Source organism: Lactuca sativa, chromosome 9, assembly GCF_002870075.4.
Source record: "Lactuca sativa cultivar Salinas chromosome 9, Lsat_Salinas_v11, whole genome shotgun sequence".
Lineage (NCBI taxonomy): Eukaryota > Viridiplantae > Streptophyta > Magnoliopsida > Asterales > Asteraceae > Lactuca > Lactuca sativa.
Window position 1 is genome coordinate 23003782 of NC_056631.2, and position 12321 is coordinate 23016102.

The following is a 12321-nucleotide window of genomic DNA, read 5'->3' on the forward strand; positions in this document are numbered from 1 at the left end:
GGAATGCAAGGAAAAAACCAATCATCACAATGTTAGAAGAAATTAGATTGTATGTTATGGAAATGCAGTTTATTTTGAGCATCAAAGGTAGTTCTTGGCCTGAATTTAAACAATGTCCAACAATTATAACCTTATTGAATGAGTTGAAAAAAGCTCAAAGGTAAATATTTTTTCTTTAATTTAATTTGACTACTATTAACATAGAGTAGCTTCATTACAATGTTATTAGATATTGGAAGGTCTTACCAACTAGTTTAAACCAGTTTGAGACGAGAAACATGACATAGTCTTTTTTTGTGGATTTAGACAAGAAGACATGTTCTTGTAGAGTGTAGAAATTAAATGGCTATGGATGTGTGCATTCAATTGTAACTGTCTCCTTTTCTTAATATAGATGTTGGAAGTTATGTAGATCTTATGTTATATGGAGCATTTTACAGGAACACTTACAAGTTTCCAATGTATGGGATGAATGGTAGCAATATGTGGACATGTACTGAATTTATTCCACCACTGCTACCTTTGATGTATTAACATGCCAGCTGGACTAAAAGTTAATAGAATAAAGGACTCAAGCGAAAAGACTACAAGACACACCGTATCAAAGATTAGGAAGAAAGTTTTATGCAGTATGTGTTTGCAAGTTGGACATCACCATGTTACACGTCCTTTAGTTGAAAAAGCTAAAAAACTTAAGGTGATGAAGAGAAAGAGATCAATTAGTAAATATGGTAATGGAGGAGAAGGAATAAGTCGAACAAAACCAAATGGAAATGTGAAGGTTTGAATCGATCGGATACACTTCAAGTATAAAGAACGAAAGTACACTAATAAAAGAAAACTAAAGAACAAAAAGTAAATAACACAGAGAGTTCTCCAAATTGTTCTTTCACCAAGAAAGGATTTTGTCTTCACTAAGTAGACGGGTTGTCACAAAGACGATTGACACAAATCCAAACTCTCTACGTTATGGTTTACCCTAATGTAGATTATATACTAATCTATACACGTGATTCCCATGATTTAAGGGATTGTATCTTCTCCATACTAAGAAATGATCTTCATAACAAAGATAACAGATCTGCTATACAACTTTCAAGATAAAATATGCCATGCTCCGGTTTTGGAATGAACATGTACTCGACTGGTTCTACACCTGCTGACAGTTGATTGGTGATGTAACTAGTTCCATAAGGAAGAAGAAACTTGTTGTTCTTGGATTATCTGGGAGTGCTTGTTCTTCTTGATAAGGATGGTCTAGATAGACCAGCGGATGGCACAAGTTTCAACTTCTTGACTTTGTTGAGTTGCTGCTAAATTGCCAACTTCACTTCTTGAACATGAATACCCTTGTGTTTGTTGATAATTTCATGAATATGCATGCACTCACTGTAGCCAAATTTGACTAGTTCTCGAGCAAATATAACCTCAGTGTATTCATATTCCCTCTTCTTTCTGACCAATTGAAGCTTCAGGTACTCGTTTGTTGGTTTGGTACGTATCACTTTCATAATGGGATCAAGCTTTGTTCTCTGAGTCATAATGTCTCCAAACTCCTTCCTATCGATCCGGTCATTCAGGTCTAAAACTATGTGTTGTTTCTCCACATTAATATTGAAGATTTTCTCGACCTGATTATCAATTATTTGGACATTAATACTCTCATCAGGGGAAGTAAGAGCTTGAGTAAGTTTGGTAGACAGATGTTCTTCTTTTCTTGCTTCTTTCTTTTGTCGAACAACAACATTATACTCTAACATGATCTCTCTAACTTCCTAAATAGGTAACCTCCATGTTTCTACTAATTCATTTAGATCAAAGATGGGCTTGCTTTTCTTTTTAGGAGGAGGTGCTAAAGGATCACCACCAACAGCAGCAGAAGAGCTTCCAAATTCAGTGTCATGATCTCCACCTGAGAATGAAACTTTCCTCTTTCGAGGATTGAGCAGATCATTGTCAGATTCAATGTCACTATTATTTCCCTGAGGAACCTCTTATTGAGGAATCTCCCCCTCAAAGTGAGAATCAAGGTAGACAACATTCAAAGAAACAACAGCCTGTGGCATTAAACCAAGATCAAGACACCCTTCATAGTCACTGGTCTCTGATTGTTCACCAGTGTTAAGAATGGGCTGATCATCAGTTTTTGTTTCAACATCCAGAATATCAGCAACAACACTTTTTGAACAACTTCAACCCTTCCGGTTTCAGACATCTCAAACTGAGATGAAGTTGGTGCAATTACCATAATTTGCATTTTTTGATCTGGACCCCTTTGATTATTCTCCCCTTTTTGGCAGCATCAGATTGAAGAGAATGGTTAAAAGGAGGTGGAGGAGTGCGAGGAGGAGAGTGAGATAGTGGAGGAAGATTTGTTGATAGAGGTGGAGGTGGAGGAGTATTATCACCTGGAGAGTTTATTGGAGTGTCATCAACAACCATATCATCATCATCATCATCACCTAAAGCTATAAGTCGCTTCATTGTATCCACATACCTTTCAACTTTACTCAACCATTTTCCTAGAGATTGAGTAATCTACACAATTAGAGAGAGTTAGGAAAGCACAACAAATTGGAAGTTGGAGTTGGGTTCTTCCTGATTATCCTGATGAAAGTCAGCAGTCATGATAGGAGTTGGCATAGAAGGAACAATCTCAACTTGATGAGGAGGAGACCCTGTCTTTGGAGAATTTTCATCTTGAATCATTGGCTTAGTAGTTTCCACAAAATGAGGGGTTGTCCCATGTTGTGCAACATCATCTATAGAGGAAGTGAGTTTAGGAGTAGATGGGAATCAAATGTGTTTGTTCATCCTTGGAGGAGAATTCATTTCCGGAGCAATGTCTTCTCCCTTATCAGCGACTATTTTTCTTCATCTTTATCAGTGTCCCCTTCCTCATTAGCCCTTTCTTTATTACCAGCTTATGTATCATCATCATTCTCATCATCCTCTTCAGAGTCTAAGGATTCAACCACACAGGGTTTTTCAATCCATTTTTGCATCCTCATAGTAATAGGAAAGTCACCCTGAGATGGAACGACATTAATCATCTTTAAGGAAAAGGCAGGAATTGGAATGAAAATCCCATGATTTTTAACATAACCTTCATCTTGAGACAAGATCATACCAAGCCAACGAGGATAGGGAACATGCAATGGCTTCTTGTTTGCAATAATAGAGTCAATCATTTGATCAAGAAAAAGTTGAGCAAAATCCAGTCTTTTATTGTAAACAATAGAGTATAAGACCCTTTTCTCAAAGAGATTCCGTTGATCCAAACTCCCAGTCTTGAGTCCAAGTGTCACACCCCCAAACCAGAACATCGGAAACGTCCGGGGGCGGATGACGTCATGCTCAATATCACAACAAATGTAGAATAGTAAAACAAGCAACAACATCCGTTGCATTAATAATAAAGTGTTTACATTGTATTCAAATAACATATGATTGACTCCAAAAGTAAATTGCAAATCAAAGACATGAAGCTACTATGCTCCATCTTCTGAATCCCTATGTGTGTACCTGTCTACTATGCTCCAGCTTTTGCGCGTCGTCTATTTACAGGCTTTTGGTGAGTTCATAAGTATTCTGTTTTAGAAAGCATGTTCTTTGTTCCTTGAAAACCTTAGTATGTTCCTCCAGAAAATCCAATATTTTCTAGTGTAATCTAATGTAATAAAAGTGTGACCTTTAAGTTCCTTCTACAATCACCTAGTAGATACAAGTTATATACAATATAGATCGAACATACAGTCGATTGTGTGGTTATGTCCTAGGCTCACAACCAAACAAGGAACAGGAAATGAGGCGGAATCCACACATTCCACTGTTTGTCGAATCTACATTGTATGTAACCCTGACGTATACAGTAGGTAATTACAGAGTTAACAGTGTTGGTCATTTTTGAGTGACATCTACATTGTACTTAGAAAGTAATGTAAAACTGTTGTATTTGTATAAATTCGTTGTATATGAATGTACTTAGTTGAGCGTTCCATCTGAAAAGTATGTTTTTGTACTAGAAAATAGTATGTTGTGATTGCATGTGATGACCTGACCCATACTTGTTTCCCCCTATGATTTCTTAGTGTATATTGATTATATATATATATATATATATATATATATATATATATATAACCAAGATCGAACAGGTAGTAGACTGTGTGAATCTGCTCTAATCCCACAACCAAACAAGGAACAAGAAACAAAGTGGAAAGCACACAGTCTAATGCCTATCTGATCCTATTGATATATAATCCTGATGTATAAACAAAGGAATCTAAAGTCAGCATTATAGGTCTCTGCTAAACTATATGTTCATGTTACTAGAAAAGTTGTGTGGTGTAGTTCTATTGTTTAGTAAAACTACTTGAAGTTATGAAATCCCATAATCTAAACGCCTTAGTTGATACTATTGTGAGTTATATATAACCATACTTAATTGGACTGGTAAAAAACGACATTCTGTAGGCGTCGAAAAAGATATGACAATTGTCACATGTAGACCTGCAGGTCCCATTGTAGCTAACAGCAAGGTGTAGGATTGTCAGTCCCGTATAGATTTATACACAGACTCGCGGTCTCCTTCCAGGAGACTATGGTTGTAAATTATAAGACTTAGAAGCCTGTACCCAGATGGGTACAACCAAGTAGTACCTCACAACTCTGTATAAGTAGACACGAAGAGAATACAAATGTTCTTTTGTGCTTAAAGATGTATGAATTACATTGTACTATTAGTGTACAATAATTATACTTTAAATAAACATTTTAGTATGATATTCATGACTTAGTAAAATAGCATTAGTGTTTCCTAAACTATACCTATTATAGTTTACATGTATGTTCTTTATGAAAGCAAAATCTTAGTAATTTAACAGTTTATATAACACAATGAAATAATTTGAGAATGAAAACATTTACTCGACATTTTTACAAAAAGGGTAAAGCTTTATTTAAATAAGTTTCATGTTTTCATATATATGTAAACATATATAATTCAGATCAAACAGACAGTCAGACAAATGGTTCAAACCCTAGTCCACAACCAGACAAGGAACATGAGATAAGGTGGAAACATCAGTCTTAAGCCTGTTGAATCTTAATTATATATCTTTATATATATAAACATGTATTTTGGAAAATAAAAGAATAAAACAATTTAAGTAGTTTGAAATCACTTTTTAAAATAACTTAAATCAGTTGAAATAGCTTGAAATGTTTTTAAAACTGTTTCGAAATTATTTGAATAATAACACAAGATTTCCTTGTGTTTTTTACTTGTATCCCCCCCGCCCCCCCTAAAATATTGAAAAATAGCAAAAACGTAGGGGTATGAACTCACCTTATACGAGTGAATCGATAGAAGGTTCGATATAGGATGTTAGTTCCACTAGTTAGATCCCGGGGCAAAAAACAACTCCTAAAAGCATTTTACGCAATATATATGTATACAATTAGTGAATATAATTACAAGTATGTTAAGGAAATTGACTAATTTGTAAGTTTCACTTACAAATAAGAGTGTTAGAAGTGAATTTGTGAGGTTGCAAGGAGTTTTCGGCCAACCCTTGGGTTTTCGGCCAATGAAGATCTTGATGATGTTCTTCGTGTTATTGGACAAACCAAGAAGATTCAAGGGTTTCGGCCCAAATATCACCAACAAGGAAAGTGATAGCTCGATGATATGAAGAACACTTGATGATATTGGCAAGGTCCTAAGGAGATTCAAAGGAATTACGAATGATAGATGAGAGAGAATGGGGGTTTACGGTTGGTGTTCTTGAGTGTAGAAGTGTGTTTTCGACTGAAATGGTAGAAATGAGGATGTTTTCGGTTCCCCCCATATGTAGAGGACCGAATTCGTGATGGGACACATGCATTGGTTCTTGCACTGAAGGGATAAGACTGAAGTTCGCGGTCCAAAGGAGTTTTCGGTCGTGAACTGAGGGTTTGCGGTCTGAAGAGTGTTATCGGCTGCGAACTGTTTGTCGCCTCAAGTGTGTTCTCGGCTGTGAACCGTTTGCGGTCCAAAGTCTTAGGCTATGTGAGGTTTCTCGGATGAATCATTACACTTCTAATAAGGATTTTAAACAAATAAAGGTTATCAAACTAACCTTAAATAAGTAAATCAAAACCATAAGTTTGACTTAGTTGACTTTTACAATAATGAAAATAATGGGTTGTCACACCAAAACATTTTCCAATCACACTTGTTAAGAACTTCCATCCTACATTAAAACACCGACAAAGAATGTTCTTGTATGGATCACGAGTGAGGCCCCTAAGTTTGAAATTATACCCTAATTTTTCATGAACAAAATTTGAACTTTTTTCAAAAGGAGTTTCAGAGTAACTTTCAAATCGAGGAAGATGAAGAGCAGTTCGAAAGAATTCCACATCAATAGTAACTCTATATGGACCATCTCTAATGGTTCCAGTAATAGTTTGAGCATAAGTATCAACTGAATAGTAGAACTCACATGCTTGTTTAGGGTAGAATGGATTTGGGAAGTCGCAAAATGCATATCAAAGAGGACAACTCTTGATGTAGTTGACAAAATCTTTGATTCCTGACTTTACGAACTGCTTTGAGATTTTATCCGAGAACGCCACATTGGTTGATTGAATGATGATGGGAAAGTTGGGAGCATGGGGACCTTTGACGACATTGGCGTTAGGGGAAAACTCGTACAGAGGCTTTGAAATGGTGAGAGCTTCTAGAGAGAAGATGGTTGAGAGATTCTTTTTCAAGAGAGAAAGAGCTAATTGCTTGAATAGCTTGTAAAAGTGACCTGGGATGGAGAATTCTCAATTTATACCCAAAAGTTTCTTCCTTTTTACGTAATCATGAATGAAGATATATTCGCCGTAAAAATTTTGTATCCCAAGATAATGATGGACCTTTGAATCGTTATCGAAAAAGTTACCATTGAGATAAGAAAGATACATCAGTGAGACACGTCATCAGCGGTAATGAACATCAGCGTAACCGATCAGTAGTGAATTTATGATGGTCACCAAATGTTTATGATGCCTCCTTATTGTTTGATCATGTACCTGTTCGAAAGACGGTCGGGTGCAAATGAATCTTGAAGAAAAATACTGACATGGACGAGAAAGTACACATTTTCAAAGCTAGGCTGGTTGCCAAGGGCTTTACTCAAACCCAAGGGATTGACTATGATGATACCTTTTCACCGGTAGCTAAGGTAAAGTCCATCAGGATAACGCTTGCTATAAAAACATTTCATGATTATGAAATATGGCATATGGATGTCAAAACCGCTTTCCTTAATGGTAGGCTATCTGAGGACGTCTACCTGAGTCAGGTAGAGGATTTTTGTGCATGCTAAATTTCCTGATAACGTGTGTAAGCTTGAGAATTCTATTTATGGATTAAAACAAGCATCTCATAGCTGGAATCTTTGCTTCCATTAGAAATTTAAAGAGTTTGGATTCTCTAGAAGCGAAAATGAGTCACGCATATATGTCAATGCTATTGGAAGTTGATATGACCTTATTTAACTATATATTTTAGGCCATTATCTCAATATATTTGATTAAAATGTTATATTTATAGATATATGATACTTAATATTCTTGAAAATGTTTAATTACAGATAAAATGGGAGTTGTGATGCAAAAGGAGGAGAACAGAGCTGAAAAGGACACAAAAAGGATGTTGTTGGCAGCTTAACCCCTCGTTAATGTTTTGGTTGTATCTCATGACTCATAACTCTAATTAACGAGATTCAAAATTTTATGAAAACTACACACAATTTCGGACAACTTTAGTGTTTTGAAAAAAAATGTTGATTCTCGATAACCATGATGTGGTGATCTTCAACACGAAGTGGTGAATGTAATCTTCATGATTCATGATGCTGACTTGGAGAATACGGGATATACTCAAGTACCACGTCGCAGTGGAGGTCAACCACGATATTGTTGCTAGATTTTGGTAATTATATATAATTTGGACATTAGGTTGATTCCAGAAGATAGAGGCCTTAGGGTTGCATTTATTGACGAAGAAAAACCTTTCCAGGAACCCTTTGGGGTCGATTTTGAAGCAAGAGAGTCGATCGGAGCAAGGATTTGAAGATTCAAGCGCTAGTGTATCGACATTTCACTTTGGTTTTTCTTGAAGATCAGGTCTTGCAATCGTTTGGTGATGTTTTTCTTCTTTAGTTTATTGAATATGGTGTAAAAACCTTTACTTTCACTAGATGTTGATGAACCATTGTTGATATGCTTTGATTTCGTTAGTAGGATTACTTGAATTTGGTTTTTACTTGTGTTCGATTGATTGCTTTACCTTTCATGTTAAAAGTTATGATTTTTATTGTTTATCGCGGAGTATTATTAGGATTAGATTAGCATTCTATCTCGATGCACTCGAATCATATGAATCTATGATCATTAGGCTTGTATGACTAGGACTTGGATCATAAGCCTAGGGTTAGATAATATTAATTGGTGACTTTGATTGTTTTAGAGAGCATTAGATATCCATGATATGCTTAGATTGATTGTCATGATCATTGACAAGAAATCATTAGATTATATCGTTCATAGTTCGAATATATTTAATTAATTATATGTTCACTAATTGCATGATCATTGTGTTAGTTTTTCATTAATTATTAGTACTAGGAAATACGATCATGATAACTAGTCATATTACAATTCGGTAATCAATTCATTAATCCATTTCATTTCTAATAAATCAAACATAAAAACTTGTGGTATTTGTATTCTGGTGGCAATACTTCTTATCTATTGTTTCCATTTAGTTATTTAGCTTCATTTGATTAATTGAGCATTAAAATTAGTTTAATTTAATTTACACAAAAACCACTGATGTGTGTAAAATTCACTTGTTTTATCCCTACTTTTTATTAATAAATTTAGCACACAAAGGCAGTGAACCTGTCTTTTAGTGGTATAGTTTAGTAAGTAAGGTATCGAACTCAGGGAATGGAAAATTAAACTAATAACTAATTTTAACTAAAACAATTAATGAAAGTAAAAGGTTTTTCTTCTAGTTTTGCAAGACTAGAAACTTAAGCACACCTAATTGACTAATCAACTAAAGAAAACAACTAATTCACCAAATTTGATAAAGATGTTTCTATTTAGGTTCAACCAATTCACTCTTATGGTTATTTTGTATTTATGATAGATTAATTGTTATTGGCTACCAATTATAGTAGTTAGGTTCATGTTCATTACTCCTAACCCTTAGACAATCAATTAATTCAAGCAGTGATCAAGTGTTTAAACTAATTAATTCCCTAGATTAACAATTTGGATTAAATAAGATATGTAGTGGTTAATCAATTTAGTGGTTCAATTAACCTCTTGTTTGATGGTTTCTCAAACAAGCTCACACATTAATCTAACTATTGTCTTATTAATCTTAGTTTCATAATCATTATTCCTAAGCATATGATTTAGTGTTCACATAGACATATGAGGTTAACAACTAAGAGATGTTCATGCAGCTTAATTGTCTTCCAATTAACAGAAAATAATTGTGATTAATGCATGAGGTTCTTTAACAAACATAATTTAATAGATCACCAATAAACAATTAATCAAAAGCTAAGAAATAAATCATAGGAGTTCCTTGGTATTCCCCAAACAGAAACAAAAACATGTTTAGCTCATAGTTGCAGTAAAAACAAACATAAAAACAAGTTTAACTAGATTAGACATACTGAAATCCTAAAGCTAAGTGGAATGATTAACCTAGTTGCTTCAATTCTTCAAAAGGTTGAAGATCAGAATTCCTCAGCGTCTTCCAGGGTTCTCAATCGCAGAAGGATCTTCAAAATTTGCCAGAAAAGTAGTCCCATCGGATAAAGGCTTGGTTTTTATAGATATCTCAAAACAGGGTGTACTCGGCGAGTAGCAGACCCAACTCGCCGAGTAGACTCGTTGTTATCCTTCTTAAATCAGGAGTCGTGGCTATCTTCTGGAATATTCATCTGGACTCGCCGAGTAGACTCGTATACTCGCCGAGTAGATGAGCTTTTGTCCCTCAATCCTCACTCTTTGGTCTTCAATTGATTTCCCTTGTTCCCTTTCACTCCCATGCATGTCTTTTGGACTGAAAACAAAATTTAAACAATATTAAGTACCTTTTGTCCATATTATTCACATAATTAGTTAAAAATGAATAAAAATGTATGCTAAATAACTAACTAGTTATGCACATATCAACCACCATTTACTTTATTGTTATTAATTTAATTAACATTTGAATTATTTGATCAATACCATTCTCGTTCCTTGTGTTCGACACCCTTTCTTACCACAACTATATTACTTCATGACTTGGTACACTCCCTATTTGTGTTTAAGACTAGCTGAGATAAGACTGGACTTTATAAATAAAAACAACTAGTGCAAATCAAACACAATTAGGAGTATACTGACCTTCCTAGTCTTGTATGTTAATGACCTACTCCATATAGGAAACAACATTCCAACTATGCAAGAAGTTAAGCCTTGGCTTGGAAAATGTTTCACTATGAATGATCTAGGTGAAGCGGCCTATATTCTTGGAATAAGAATTCATCGGGATTGAAAGCATCACCTTATTGGTCTTAGCCAAAGTACATATTTGGATAAAACATTGAAACGTTTCGGTATGGAGAATTGCCTTTTCATTATACCGTTAAATTGAGTAAGACTCAACGTCCCAATACAAATGAAGAGATAGCTGACATGAGTTGAGTCCCACATGCTTCAGCTGTAGGATTGATCATGTATGCAATGATATGTACTCGTCATGATGTGTCTTATGCTTTGAGAATGGTTAGTCTATTTCAGGGAAATCCTCGAAAATCCCACTGGATTGTGATGAAGAATATTCTTAAGTATCTACGAAGAAAAAAAGACACGTTTCTAGTTCTTGGCGGCAGTGATATGTTACGAGTGAGTGGTTACAATGACACCAACTGTCAAACAGACCAAGACAACTTTTATTTGCAGTCATATTCTTATTAAATAGGGGAGCGGTTACTTGGAAAATTTCCAAGCAAGATACGGTGGTTGATTCCACCTGTCATTCAGAGTACATTGTAGCGAGTGGAGTATCAAAGGAAGCGGCTTGGTTGATGAACTTTATCGAATATATCAGATTCATTCCAACTATTCAAGAACCAATGGAACTCTTCTGTGATAATGTAGGCACATTTTTTTTGACAAAAGAACCAAAGGATCATGGTAGATCCAAGCATATCGAAGGAAAGAACCATTACATTCGACATCAATTTGATGAAGGACACCTTCTGGTGAAGCGAGTATCATTTGAAAATAATGTTGCAGATCCTTTCACAAAGGCACTAAGTAGAGTCAAACACTACCAACATGCTAGGAGAATAGACTTAAGAGACGATGTTAGTTTTAGTAGTTAGGTGATATTTGAAACTTGTAACAAAATAAATGTAATTGATTTTAGTGAATGAATAATAGAGAATTATTTATGAGTATTGTACTGACTTCTTCAATTATTTATTCATGTGTTTCATTTTGCATGTTTTACTTCCAAGGTAATTTAAATAATTAAAACTTCCACAATCGTTCATGAGTACTTTGAAAATAGAGATTTTAAGTATTGGATAAATCCACGCTTAGATTTACTTCATGGATCTAATCACGAGTAATTCTAAGACGATAATATATATTATTCTTCAAACGAAGATACATAAGTTGTAATTTACTAATCGGTTGTGTATCGATGTTGCGTAAATGCATCAGGAACTTGAAGTTATAAAATGTAGTATCATATATGATTTGGTAGGTAAAGGTTACAATTGTAGTAGTCAAATGTTATTTATATCATTGGGCCCCTCGGTGATTTGATGTTGACATTATATTGTTGGGCCCAGTCAAGACCAATTGATGTGTTCACATTGAAGAATGATAATTAAAGTCTTTACAAATAGGGAAATTAGGAAACATAATATTATACAATGAGATTGATTTTGATCCATGTCTCATGTCCATACGATATCATGAAGAACAAAGGAATAACAATCACTTATGTTAGGGCTAATGGCTAATTTAAATCAAAGTTTGGTAGTAGCTTTGGAAAGCACACTTTGTTGTTTAATTCAAGGTCTATACTTGCAATTATAGTTACAGACTTATCCAAGTGGGAGAATGTTGGATTAAGGTATCCAAGCCGATAACTAAATTGGTATACTCTTGAATTAGAAGCAAAGTCCTTTTTAGGTTGCCCTTATAACTAGTAACTGAATAGAATGACTTTTGGAGAGAGGGTTGATTTGTTAATTTACT